Source organism: Poromitra crassiceps (genome assembly GCF_964638095.1).
Source record: "Poromitra crassiceps genome assembly, chromosome: 1".
In the NCBI taxonomy this organism is placed as follows: Eukaryota; Metazoa; Chordata; class Actinopteri; order Beryciformes; family Melamphaidae; genus Poromitra; species Poromitra crassiceps.
In genome coordinates, this window is record NC_139623.1 from 22,562,034 (window position 1) to 22,574,650 (window position 12,617).

The following is a 12,617-nucleotide window of genomic DNA, read 5'->3' on the forward strand; positions in this document are numbered from 1 at the left end:
ATATGAATCTGGCTTCAAACGACCAAAATCTTTATATGATGATAATAATAATAATCAATGATGGTGGTTCACAGACGTGTGTGTGTGTGTGTGTGTGTGTGGGGGGGGGGGGGGGTGGCGACACGCCCTCCGCCCCCCCAAGATGGTTCCGCTGCCTATGCACACACACACGCACACACGCACACGCACACACACACACACACACACACACACACACACACACACACACACACACACATGAAGAAAAAATGAACTAGAAAAGATCTCTGCGTAATTTCTATCCACAAAGTTCCTTTTTCATAAAAAAAAGAAAAGAAAAAAAAAGAAACGACGAGACCTTTTCTCCGTGCGCTTCCGCTGTTGATTCTTTGACTTCCGCTTTAGTAGACTCACTGAGGAGGCGCTCGCGCTAACGACGTTAACAATAGGTAACAGCGAGAAAAAACCCCAGCAGCGCCTCAGGTAAGCTTGATTTGTGCTTTATTATCTTCACATAACTACGCTGACATATTCACACATGTCGGCAGTGGCCGTGGGACATTCAGCAGTCAACGGGAGCTGAAAAGTTGTGTTTTATCAGGCTAGCGTGCTAAGCTATTGCTGTAGCTGCCTAGCCGCTGTTGTATGGGACGTAAACGGTAAAGCTAGCTATCCAGATATTAGCTTCAGCAGCGCATAGGTTTTGCTGTACACAGCTTAGCTAACGTTAGCCACCATGCTTGTCCTTTCCCCTTAACCTAAACTTAACTAGCCGGGTTCAAAAAGGTTGGGCTGGTTTTGGAGTCCAGTTCGTAGCTAACGTCTCGTTTCTCTGCAGTCAGAGGTTGAGATGGGATCTGACTCCCGTGGTCAGTATCCTCATCTCAGCCTCATGATGGAGGACTCTGCTCGTTCACATTGTGTATCTGATTTACATGGGGATAATCATGTGTTTGGTTAGGCTGATAGATTCAGCTGTAACAATACTTTTTTTCATATCAAGTACCCCTAATTTACCCCACATTAGAGCTCCAAACCCCATTAATGAGATGTTGTCTCTTAAATCAAAATCTGAGAATACCTTTATCATTGAATATGATTTTGTCCAGAATCCCATGCCTACCTGTATTGTAGGTAGAGACATAATAACAAGTGAAACTATGACAAAAAGAGAATTCTTCCACAGTATAATTGTGTTAATGCTAAGTTCTTAAATGAAATAATCAAGAAATATACTACTACTACTACTACTACTACTACTACTACTACTACTACTACTACTACTACTTATAATAATAATTTAATAATAAATAATCAAGGTTAACAATTCATTTGATGGGGACCCTACTGGAACTCCCTGGAGGACCCCTGGTGGTCCCTGGACTCCACATTATGGACCATAGGCTTAACATCCACCCTTAAAACATGTTGAAAAGCAGCTATCAGCGATGCACCTCACATCTCTGTGCCCATTTTGTTGTTTGATGGTGTATGTTTCTTGCTCCCAAGCAGGGATCGCGGAACCGCCCGGGCCACCCGGGCCGCGGCCCGGGTACTTTTCAGTTCCCAAAAAAAAAAAAAAATTTTTTTTTTTTTTTTTTTTTTTTTTAGATTTTTTTTTTTTTTTTTTTTTACAATTAAACCTCATTTACTTATTACACTCGACTGGTTGTTTTTCAGATGTGATGTGAATCTAAAATGAACTAAACAAGTCAGAACCACTATAAATGTTTTTCAGTAGATGCTGTGATGTAGCCACAAGAAAGGTGCAATATTAATGTTTTTCAGGAGATGGCGATGTTGCTAGCTATAGGTTCTAAACAAGAAATGTGGTTCAAATGTTTACAGTAGTTTTCCTTTCTGGCTGCACTACAATGTTACAATGCTGTGAGACAGGCCCGGCGTTGGAGGGGGGCCTGACCGGGCCGGGCCCCCCATTCCCTAAACTGGCCCCCCCATTCAATTTTTTTTTTTTTTTTTTGTGTGTGCTAAAAACGTTTTTCCGTTTTTCTGTTTTAAAGTTTAAAACGGAATCTGGCTGTCATTAGGCATTGATTAACTGAATGCTATTGCTAACTGTTACTTTGAACCTCCATTTGCAATGATTCTGGCTGGATATTAATTAACTATTGTAAATTTGTCACAATGAATGCAATTTGTGCACAATGTGTAAATACATTTAATATTAATTGTTTAGGCCTATTTGTAAAGTCACAACACATTAGAGATGTGTGTAGTTCCTCATAGATTTAGCCTCTTCCTTTTGCTCTCAAATGCACCAGTTTGACGAATTTTACTTTAAAATGTACAAAATCTTCTTCCGGGGGAGAATCCCCCCGGACCCCCCTTGGCCCCCCCAAGCTAGGGGCAGGCCCCCTCTGTAATTTGGTTCTGGAGCCGGGCCTGCTGTGAGACGGAGCTAAACACAAAAGATGCAATATTAATAGTTTTTCATGAGATACTCAGTATTTAATATTAATACTAATACTAATACTAGAAAAGGAGAAGATACTGAATAATGACATCACAACAGTATAATCCTAATGTTAATTTAAAATTAAATATTCTTCTAAATATGGATAAAAGTCCAAAAAACATAAAATTTTCTTCGGCGCTGCCGAGATTCGGGGGGACACGCCCCCCCGACGGGGGGACACGCCCCCCCCGACACGCCCCCCGGCCCCCCCAAGTTCAGATGCGTTCCGCTATCCCTGCTCCCAAGGATACTTGGCTAAACATAGAGGATGTAATGTCCATCAAGATATTTGCAGAGCAGCTGCAGTGAAGTTTGATAGCAGAACATGTTTCATCTATCTAACTATCTAAAACTATCTAAAACTGTAAATGTCAGGTTTTGGTATCAGCCCTTCAGAATCAGAGCAAGGGCTTATTTCTAGACTCTCCTATTTTGCACCGACATTCAACTATCATACAGGGACAAATCCATTGTAGAGAGACCACAGCAGTAGGGCTGTCCCAAACGATTATTTTCTAATCGATTCGACTAACGATTATTTTTTCGATTAGTCGATTAATCTAACGATTATTTTTTATTTAATTTTTTTATTATATAACAATAAATTTAACCAAAACAAATAAATAGCCCAAAACTAATCAATTTCTGTATTTTATTTAACCATCTCATTCTCTTTAACAGTCCAACATAAAATCTCTCAAATAAAATTAAAGCAAGAGCTTGTCCTCAAATAAAATGAATATAGTGCAATTCAAAATAAAATAGTAGAATAAATAAAATTCAAGTCACTTTCAGGAGGAATACCAAAAACCTTGTGCAATGTCAACTGAGTTTAGCAGCAGTCCAACATAAAATCATCATCTTACAGTACAATGGTGTGCAATTTTCAGTAACAGTGCTCTTAATTTTGGAGAAAGACAAAATGCTCCATGTAAGATGGTCACACACATGGACTGTACACACATCATCCAGACACAAGACTGTCTGTAGCATCCACACCCAACATGGGTCCATGTGAAAGCATGGGAATGCCCACTGGAATCGACTGGAATGCGGCACGCGACCTGTTTAGAAGAGTGTGCTGACGTCAAACGACGCTCCGCTGATGGGTAATGTGGCTAATATGTTAGCGGCTAACTGTTACTTGTCGTTACTTTACATGGCAGTAAAACGCCACCAAATGACCAAATTGATTTAACTTTTAACTCATTGAGTGCCAAGGACGAGTATGTTCGTCAATTCAAATACTAACGTAGAGTGCCAAGGACGAGTATGTTCGTCAATTGCGTTTTTTGACGGTGGGACGTGGATCAAAGCCTCTTACATCTCCTATAAAAATATGGCAGCTATTGAATGTGTATAACCTATTTTACAGACCCATTAGGTGGCGACAGTGCTCTCCAGATTAGAGAAAGGTCAGGAAAACAGCAGGAAAAAGCCCCGTGATGAAAGAGAAACCGCTCATGCTGCAGCCAGAGCCATATAGATTGCTCTGGCTGGAGTTAACGTTGGCTGCGAACAGCAGTCAATCCGCGCTCACAACTGAGCCTCTCTGTCTCTGCTGTATAGTTTCTCCACACGATTAGCCGCCAGAGAAGCAGCACCCGACGCAGAAAGGGCCAAGCATTGGTTAGTTTATAACGTGACTAGGGATGGGCGCGAGTACTCGGGTACTCGAGCACTCGTTCATAACGTCAGTATTCGAGTAACGTTTCTGCTGTTCGGGTACTCGCCCCACTCCCCACCCATTTAAAAATGGTCTAAGATCTACGCACGCATCGTCATGTGGATCTGGCAGCATGAACTGCACGGGCGTCAAGTCAGCCAGAATGTACAAGTACATCATCCGCTTTGTTGCTTTAAAAATAAAACGCTTATTGTAACGTAACCTTATTTATTTTGAGTAATGCGTTACAGCCACAGTATTACGCCATATAACATCACAACGAGTATTTTGATACAAGGTTTGCTGCTTCATTCGTTGAAATACTTTTTCTCCTCCAACGTGCATCAATAAGCTATTTACTTTTGTTTAAGTAACATTATTTTGAAAGTTTTAACCAGAAGTTTTCCAGCTCATCCCGAAAATGGTGGCTGGAGATATGCTCCCGCACGCTTCTTCACATCGCACGCCCGATAAAACTCATTCAAAACATTGCACTAGTTTACTGACTACACTGTCGTTTCCCATAACGTTGGTCACAAGAAATGTGGAGAAATAATCACTTTTTGGGAGACAATCGCTTCATGGTGATCACTATTCAGCTGCAGCTGTAACGTTAATCACACTGGTCAGTTTTCACTTTTTGGCAGAACACCGGACCTTGTAATCCGTGGATTTACGGTAATGTAACAGTGATCATAAAGTAAAATGGATGATACTGGACAATAACCTGACATTGCTGGACAAGACATGGAAATGCCTTCGCTTGTTTCACAACGTGTCTGCTCCAAAGCGCTAATGCCATCCATCCAACCATCAGAGATAGGCTACTGTCTGAGGTAGGCTTTAGATGTTAGCTTAGCGTCACCCAATATTAGTCAGTTCCTCTCCTGACAAAAAATGCTCCAGGTAGCGCTTTTTCCATGCGAAAATGCAAACGTAATGTGTGAACAGCCCCCCACACAGCAGCTGCTCAGTCATTACCATAGTAATGACACAGACCCCCCCCCCCCTTGCGCGAGTGCTCGAGCACTCGTCCGTAATAGAAGGAGAGTACTCGACTATTTAAATTGCTTAAAATGCCCATCCCTAAACGTGACTATATTTATAATGTTTATAACGTGCTCCAGCTTCCGGTTTATGGTTTATACTATCAGTCTGAATATAGCCAGGGGTTGTAGCTATTGCGCAACACCGCAAACCGGTCGGAGTACGTTATAACGTTATAAATTGTCACGACGTTAACAACTAACCAATGCTGGGGGTCCGTATGGAAAGTGGAAATCGAAATGGTTAAAAGTTAAATCAATTTGGTCATTCAGTGGCATTTTACTGCCATGTAAATTAACGACAAGCAACAGTTAGCCGCTAACATGAGCTACACTATTTTTGTTTTGTGACGATTGGGGTGCGTCGAGGCACGTATCGTGCGTCGACGTATTTACGTAGTCGACGTCATCGATTACGTCGACTCGCCGGGACAGCCCTACACAGCAGTAGCCTCAATATACCTCAATGCAAAGTGGCCACAAGACAGATGGACCCTCACTTTTTCATAACTGGAAATTCTTCCTCGCTGCCTCTATAATTATTACTCTCTCCATTTAGCTACATTTATAACCCACATAGGGCTGCACGATATATCGTTTACACATCGACATTGCGATGTGCGCATGCGCGATAGTCACATCGCAGGACGTGCGATGTCAAAAGCAAATTAACTCGTCATGTTGCTTGATAAACTCTCACTTTAGGGGTAGCCTACTGAGTGAAATGCAGGCTCTCTCAAAGGAGAGAGACGCCCCGCTACTGTACTCACTCATTTAATGCTTAGCTTCAACACAACAAACATGCACAGAGAGCAAAATTGAATTGTTTTTGCTTATGTTGCGTTGCTGACAGTAGCCTGTCTGTAAACGATGTGGTTGCGGAGGCGGACTTGTCCACAGCTTGCAGCGCACTCGCATACAGCAGGCTGGCTGCTGTAACTCAACATGTCCGTGGAGTGGAGATATTTACTCTTGAAACACCAAAAAGCAAGACCGCAACTTATGACACGAAGGCTAAAGTGATTACTGAGAAGTTGTCCGTGTATCACCGCAGCTCTCTCTCCCCCTCAGTCTGATGATGCATCAGATGATAGCAGTAACGTTACGGTAGAGGTAATCATACATAGCGACTCATTTACACAAAACATGTCGGTGAAAATAAAAAGACAATAGACATAGCTGGGCAATTAAATGTATATTTATTACTTTTCACGAATGAATTGTTTGTCACCGGTCGGCTGCATGTGAATCCTCGTCTCTGTACTGCCCTGCGTGCGCTCAAAAACCGGAACTCCCCAAATGCGGAGCGTACCACTTGGTAGTTTCTGGAGGGGGGTCAGACCAAGTGTGTGAAGTAACCGTGTGAAGTGGCAGCGGTGTTTCATTGTTGATTTATTGAAACGTTAGAAGAACGAAAGAAGTTGAAAGCAGTGATTTTAATCAATTAAATCTAATGTTTTTCTGCAAATAGCATCATTGGGAGGTAGATTCTGGCACTCAATATTAGGGGTGGGCAATATATCAAATTTATATCCATATTGTATTGTGATTTGAGACTATAGTCTTAGATGTTGGATGGTAATATGGTGATACAGCATACATGTTGTCTTTCCCTGGTTTTAAAGGCTGCATTACACTAAGTGAAGTATAGGCTAGTGACATTTTAAAGTAGAATGTCATAACTCACTTTTTCATGTAAGTCATGGAAATCCATTGGTCAAAATGTGTATGCACCCTGATAGATGACGCTCTGAGGCCTACCAGTAGGTCACAGCCCAGTGGTTGAGAAACATTAAAATACCTAATTTCCCCTCCAAAATCAGATGGACTCCTCTACAAAATCATCCCAATCATTCTAGAAATATTATTTTCTTTCAAATAGAGCTAACCTGGTGAAAATCTGTATTTTTTCATATCGCAATATATATCGCATGGGCGGGGAATATCGCAATGTCAGTTTTTTCCAATATCGTGCAGCCCTAAACCCACAGCAGAATTCAACAAGTCCTTTGGAGGTTGTCAAAAAGGCATTCTGGAAAAACATACAAGGAAATACATACTCAAAGGAAAAGATACAAGATACATTGCCAGAATAACCGATAGCAGTAGCACTTGTCCAGGAGCTAATAAAAAAAAATTATTTGTAATTTTGTGCGGACCAATCAGGAGCCAGTACCCAATTCAGCACAGGTTCTCTATACCAAACCTTACAGTAGGTGTTACAGCCATGAGATGGAAACAGACATCAATCTATAGCACACATTATACGGTGGGTAGTTTTAGCCAAGTATGTATAGACCCTTTTACAGCCGACGTCACAGGGGTAGTTGCGCACACATCGCGCTATGCACAACTCTGCGGAACTCAAGTCGAAACGACGGAGATCCCCGGAATACAGGAAAAAGACGTCTTGTGCCGTATGCATATAGACCAGGGATTCCGTTAGCCGGTAATTGCCGGCTTTTAGCTGGTATTTGTTCCCGTGGGCCGGTAAATTAAAAGGTCGCCGGCTCAAGTAGCCGGTTGGAGATGCCAAATAAATGCATTCATTAGCCTATACAAAATAGCCCAATATTGTGTGACCAGTGATGTTGATAAGCTACAACATAAATATAGATTTAAATATTATATATTTTCGCCCCGCTGTTATGTTGTGTTGGGTGATAAAGAGAAAAAATATAGCAGACGCTCTTTAACTGCGATGCAATTAAGCTGCACACTGCAGCTGTGCAGCATCCCGCAGGCCGCAGCCCACAGCGCCCCGCATGCCGACTAGGGGTGGGACAAAATATCGATACTCACGGTATCGCGATATTTCCACTTGCGATACACTGGTACCAAGTATCGATATGTTTATTTAATTTTTTTTTTTTTTTTACTAAACAGGCTAAAATATTATGCTGTGTGTGGTAGTTGAAACATAGTTTCAAGTTGACGTTTATGTTTGTAGTTGAAACAAAAACATAAATACTGTAGGCTACATGAATGCAAATGTTTGATCATTAATATCTACTTTTAGAAATTATATAGGTACTGTAGGTAGGTTATATAGGTTTTCTTGTTTTAATAATAATAATTAAAAGACTTAATGTGTAACTTTTCCTCTGTGGTATCGAAAATGGTATGAGTGAGTGAGTGAACTCTGAGAGAGTTCATGTCAATTCTGCTAATAATTACATAATACCTGCTTCTTGCCTTTTAGGTAGGGCTGGGCGATATATCGAATATACTTGATGTATTGCGGCTTGTGCCACGTGAGATGTAGAAATGACTATATCGCGAACATTCGAGTATAATTGTCACGCATTGTTTATAACTTAAGCCGCCGGCATGACTCGCTTCACGTTTCCTCTTGTCAGCTCTCTCTCTCAAGGGAGAGCTCTGTCACACTTCAGGAAGGGAGGGGGAATCACATGGATACGTCAAACGCGTCAAATCGCGTCAGACACACCCGTCCTTAACCTATGTCTTAACCTATGTGCGATTCGAAATCACGCGTCCGCACCATAGACTGGCGAAACATGGCCGCCCCCAGTGTGGCTGTTGACAGTTTCAAATTATAACAAAACAACCACTATTGCAATTTGCAATACATGTCCCGCAAGGTTTCTGAGATTAGGGGAAAGTCTGAGCTGGCGTTACGCTAAACCAAACGTGGGGAGGAGGCAGCGGATTTGTTTTGGCGTTAACGTTAGCTGTTGTGATGATGGCTAACGGGGCTAACGTTAGCTAGCTGGTTAGGCTATCTAGTTGCAGGGCAGCGCTCCACAAGCTTGTTGTGACCAAAACCCCCGCATTTAAAGCATTTCATACTCCCAGAGCTGGCGTAAACCATAGAGAACCTCATGCATTAGCCTACTCAAAATGAAACGTCCAGGGTTTGTGTCTCCAAAATCAACTAACACTAACGTTACATGCAAGCTAACGTAGCTAGCTGCGGAGCAGTCATGATCTATAAGGAAAACGAATGCGCACATAGCCTACATAATTGTCAACATCACATATGTGTATTTTCTTTAATCTAGACTAGAGGCATCATTTTTCAGTCAAAAGTGAAACGACACAGATATGATGGCGTATAGTGAGGCTTTCCATGCCTCACTATAGAACTGGCCCCATGCAAAATTCAGACTGCTTATATGTTGCCGTCATGCCAATAAGAGTCTAAATGTAATTTTTTATGTTTTATCTGCAGACTAAGCAGCTAGGCTTTCGGTTCTATAAAAGCCATTATTTTTTGTATTGACTATTGAGTGATACACTTTACTAAAAAAAAATATTATATCACAATAGTGATGTCAGATTTGCTTAGGTCAGAGCTATGGAATATTAAATCATCCATCTTTGCTCACAACATCTGCCCTTTCTTTCTTCTTCTTTTTTACCCCAGGTGTGCATAAAATACAGGTTAAGAACTTATGGAAAAGTCATGGAAATCCATTGGTCAAAATGTGTATGAACCCTGAAGGGTTAAATTGAGCATTTATGAGAGATTTCAAAAATATCGAGATATATATCGTGTATCGCGATATAGCCGAAAAACATCGCGATATTCTTTAGAGGCCATATCGCCCAGCCCTACTTTTAGGGGTATTTTTTTCTCTTCACTTACACAGATATCGTGATGTATCGTAGGATAAATTTCTTCCAATATATGGATTATCGCAGAATCGCTGTATCGTGATAATATCGTTATCAAGGGCCAAGTATCGTGACCATATCGTATCGTGAGTTACTCCACGATTCCCACCCTAATGCCGACAGGCTTTGGCTTGACACAAGAGACCAAAATGTCAATGCAGACATCCCTCGGCCAGTTGTCAACGCAGACACCCGTCGGCCAGTTCTTTTTATGCAACGATGGTCCAGAACAAGATCCAACCAGCCATGAGAAGCTGCACAGCGAGGAAAAGTTGGGTTGATAAGAATCGGCTTTGCACAGCGAAGCGCTGATCATGAAGAAACTGCCGCAGGCGTATTGCGAGAATTCTCACAGCGACAGAGAGGTCCTCTGCAGGTTGTAAAGCTTATTATTATGTCCGTTAATTTAGTCACTAATGTCAACATCATTTCAGCATAAATAACCTACTAGAACCTCAATTGATTTGCCATGGAGTATTTAATGGGCAGTGTTGTGCTCGCTTCAGAAAATATAGGCTATAAAGTTTGACTGACTGCACGTCTCATCTCTGGCTTGTTGCAGGTAGGCAACTTCTTAATTTAAATTATCTTTCAAGTTATTTCATTTCACGTTCTTGGATGTAAAGAGACATTTAATGTAGGCCCGCCAGTGTCTGGCTTAATTAAACGGGAATATATGACAAACTCAGTTCACAAAGTTTGTGACGAGTTCATTCACTATAATAAAATATATTTGTTGGACGATTGGATAATAGCTTTTGTTTTTTGTGTTTTATTGTTTAATCTTAACTCATTGAGTGCCAATGACGACTATAGTCGTCAATTCAAATAGTAACGTTCAGTGCCAATGACGACTAAAGTCGTCAATTGCGTTTTTTGACGGTGGGACGTGGATCAAAGCCTGATCCATCTCCTGTGAAAGTATGGTGGATGTTGAATGTGTAAAAGCTATTTTACGGACCCATTAGGTGGCGACAGTGCTCTCCAGATTAGAGAAAGGCGAGGAAAAAAGAGAGAAGAAGTCATGGGGAAACGGAAATCGCATCGGTATGCATCGATATGCATGAAGCATAACGTTAGCTGTGCCTGCAGCAGCCAATCTGCTGCCACAATTGAGCCCCTCCGTGTCCGCTGCGATAGCCCCATCCACATGATTAGTTGTGGAGTTGTTATTATTCTCAACTGGAAGCGCTGGAAGCCAGTGACAAATACACGCGGAACGCTGTGAAAAAGCTGGGTTTTCAGTGCAGAGCAAACTCAGCAGAGAGCCACCAGAGACACACCCACGGAGGAGGGGTTTGCAGTCGAGGGGGGTGGGGCACGCAGGGCAGCATACAACACCGACCCAGACAGACCCAGACAGCAGGCTCGATGGACAGATTGGCAAGCTAGAATATCTGATGCCCACCAGCAGTAAATCAAGACCAGCAAGAAAGTGTAGGGTCTACGCTAGGGATGTCGAAAATCATAATTTTTCTTGACCGACAACCGACACTCATTAGCCGACAACTGTCGGTTAACCGAGAAGATTAAAATGTGCTATTTTACTGTCTGTGCCCCATTAAACCATTAGGCTACCAAATGCTTGATTTTTTTTTCCAGTAGAAAGCGTTTATTTTTACATCTACAAGCAGAAAAAAACACATTAACAAAACGAGAAGACAAGTTGAACCCTCCAGCCATCTAAACAAAAACATTCCTCCGATAGGCTATACTGCTTAGAGTTGCACGCATTGCATATTAAGGACACGTCAATTGACACGCAGCCGCCCCGTGAAGTAGTGTTTGAGCGGACGACAGCCCAGGCTGCAGGGCGCACTGACAAAGTGCACATCACTACAGTCTCTTCTCTTTTAGCAATAGTCTCACTAATCCCACAGTGGTTTACCTGCTTTTGACATCTGCAAAAAATAGTTTGCTTCTGTCTCACCCGTTCGCTCTCTCTCTTCACACACGCGGCGAGGGCTGTTCTCTCTGTGCCTGGCAGGGCTCCACAACATTATAAAAACGAGTCCGCACTCCGCACGCAGTCTCTTGTGAAACAATTTATCCGAACTGCCATGTGTTGGACAGTAACGTTAACGTTAAAGGATGGCTTTCCCGTGGGGAATATGAATATATATTAAATCTCACGCCCCTAAGGTTTTCGAATCCGTTGAAATTTTTGAAATTGGTTGTTTACAGCCAGAGATATCAACCATCTCTCACATTATTTCCATGACGCTCTGACGCAAAACGCGTCGGGGCGACAAGTCCAGCCTTGCGGAAGTCGAGCACCTATGAACTACACTACTTGTGGGCCTGTGGGCCATGTGGGCCATGGTCCCGCCTCTAGAGGTCCTCCACGCCCCTTCAGAGGTCTTGAAGAAAAACAAAAGGCAGCCATCTTTTTCCACCACCTAGCCTACGGTAGCTAATGTTAGCTTTACATAGCTCCTTGCAAAGAGACCATATCTCGGGAACGGAAGCACGTCCAGACACGGGACTGACGGCATTGGAAAGCTCGTCAAATTTTACATCTAGTAGTAGGTGCGTTGAAGTAACGAAATCAACGCTGAGCAATGTACCCGTTTTTACACATTTTTACATGAAATAGTTACAACATCAGATGCGCGTAACTCCTTGGAAAATGCCTTAAAATACACGATTTTTTTTTTATGAAGACATCTCCCGACATTTAGAACACGGCTCTCTTGAATACTCGATTCTGATTGGTCAATCAACAAGATTCACCGGTCATTATTTCTCGACAACCGACCGCTGCTCTGCCACACCTGGATTAATCAGTTGATAAGAGCCTTTTGTCAGC

The 12,617-nt window shown here is 42.2% G+C and overlaps 1 protein-coding gene across 3 annotated transcripts in view; it reads left to right on the plus strand.

Annotated features, from left to right (window-relative positions):
* The first annotated feature begins 380 nt into the window (after positions 1-380).
* cnot8 (CCR4-NOT transcription complex, subunit 8) overlaps positions 381-12,617 on the plus strand; it is an 82,322-nt gene continuing 70,085 nt past the window's right edge. For 2 of the 3 annotated variants that reach the window (XM_083637332.1, XM_083637333.1), the window contains exon 1: positions 381-462. The gene's annotated coding sequence lies outside the window, so the exon portion shown is untranslated. The remainder of the gene's footprint in view (positions 463-12,617) is intronic. The other variant, XM_083637334.1, reaches the window with a different exon arrangement.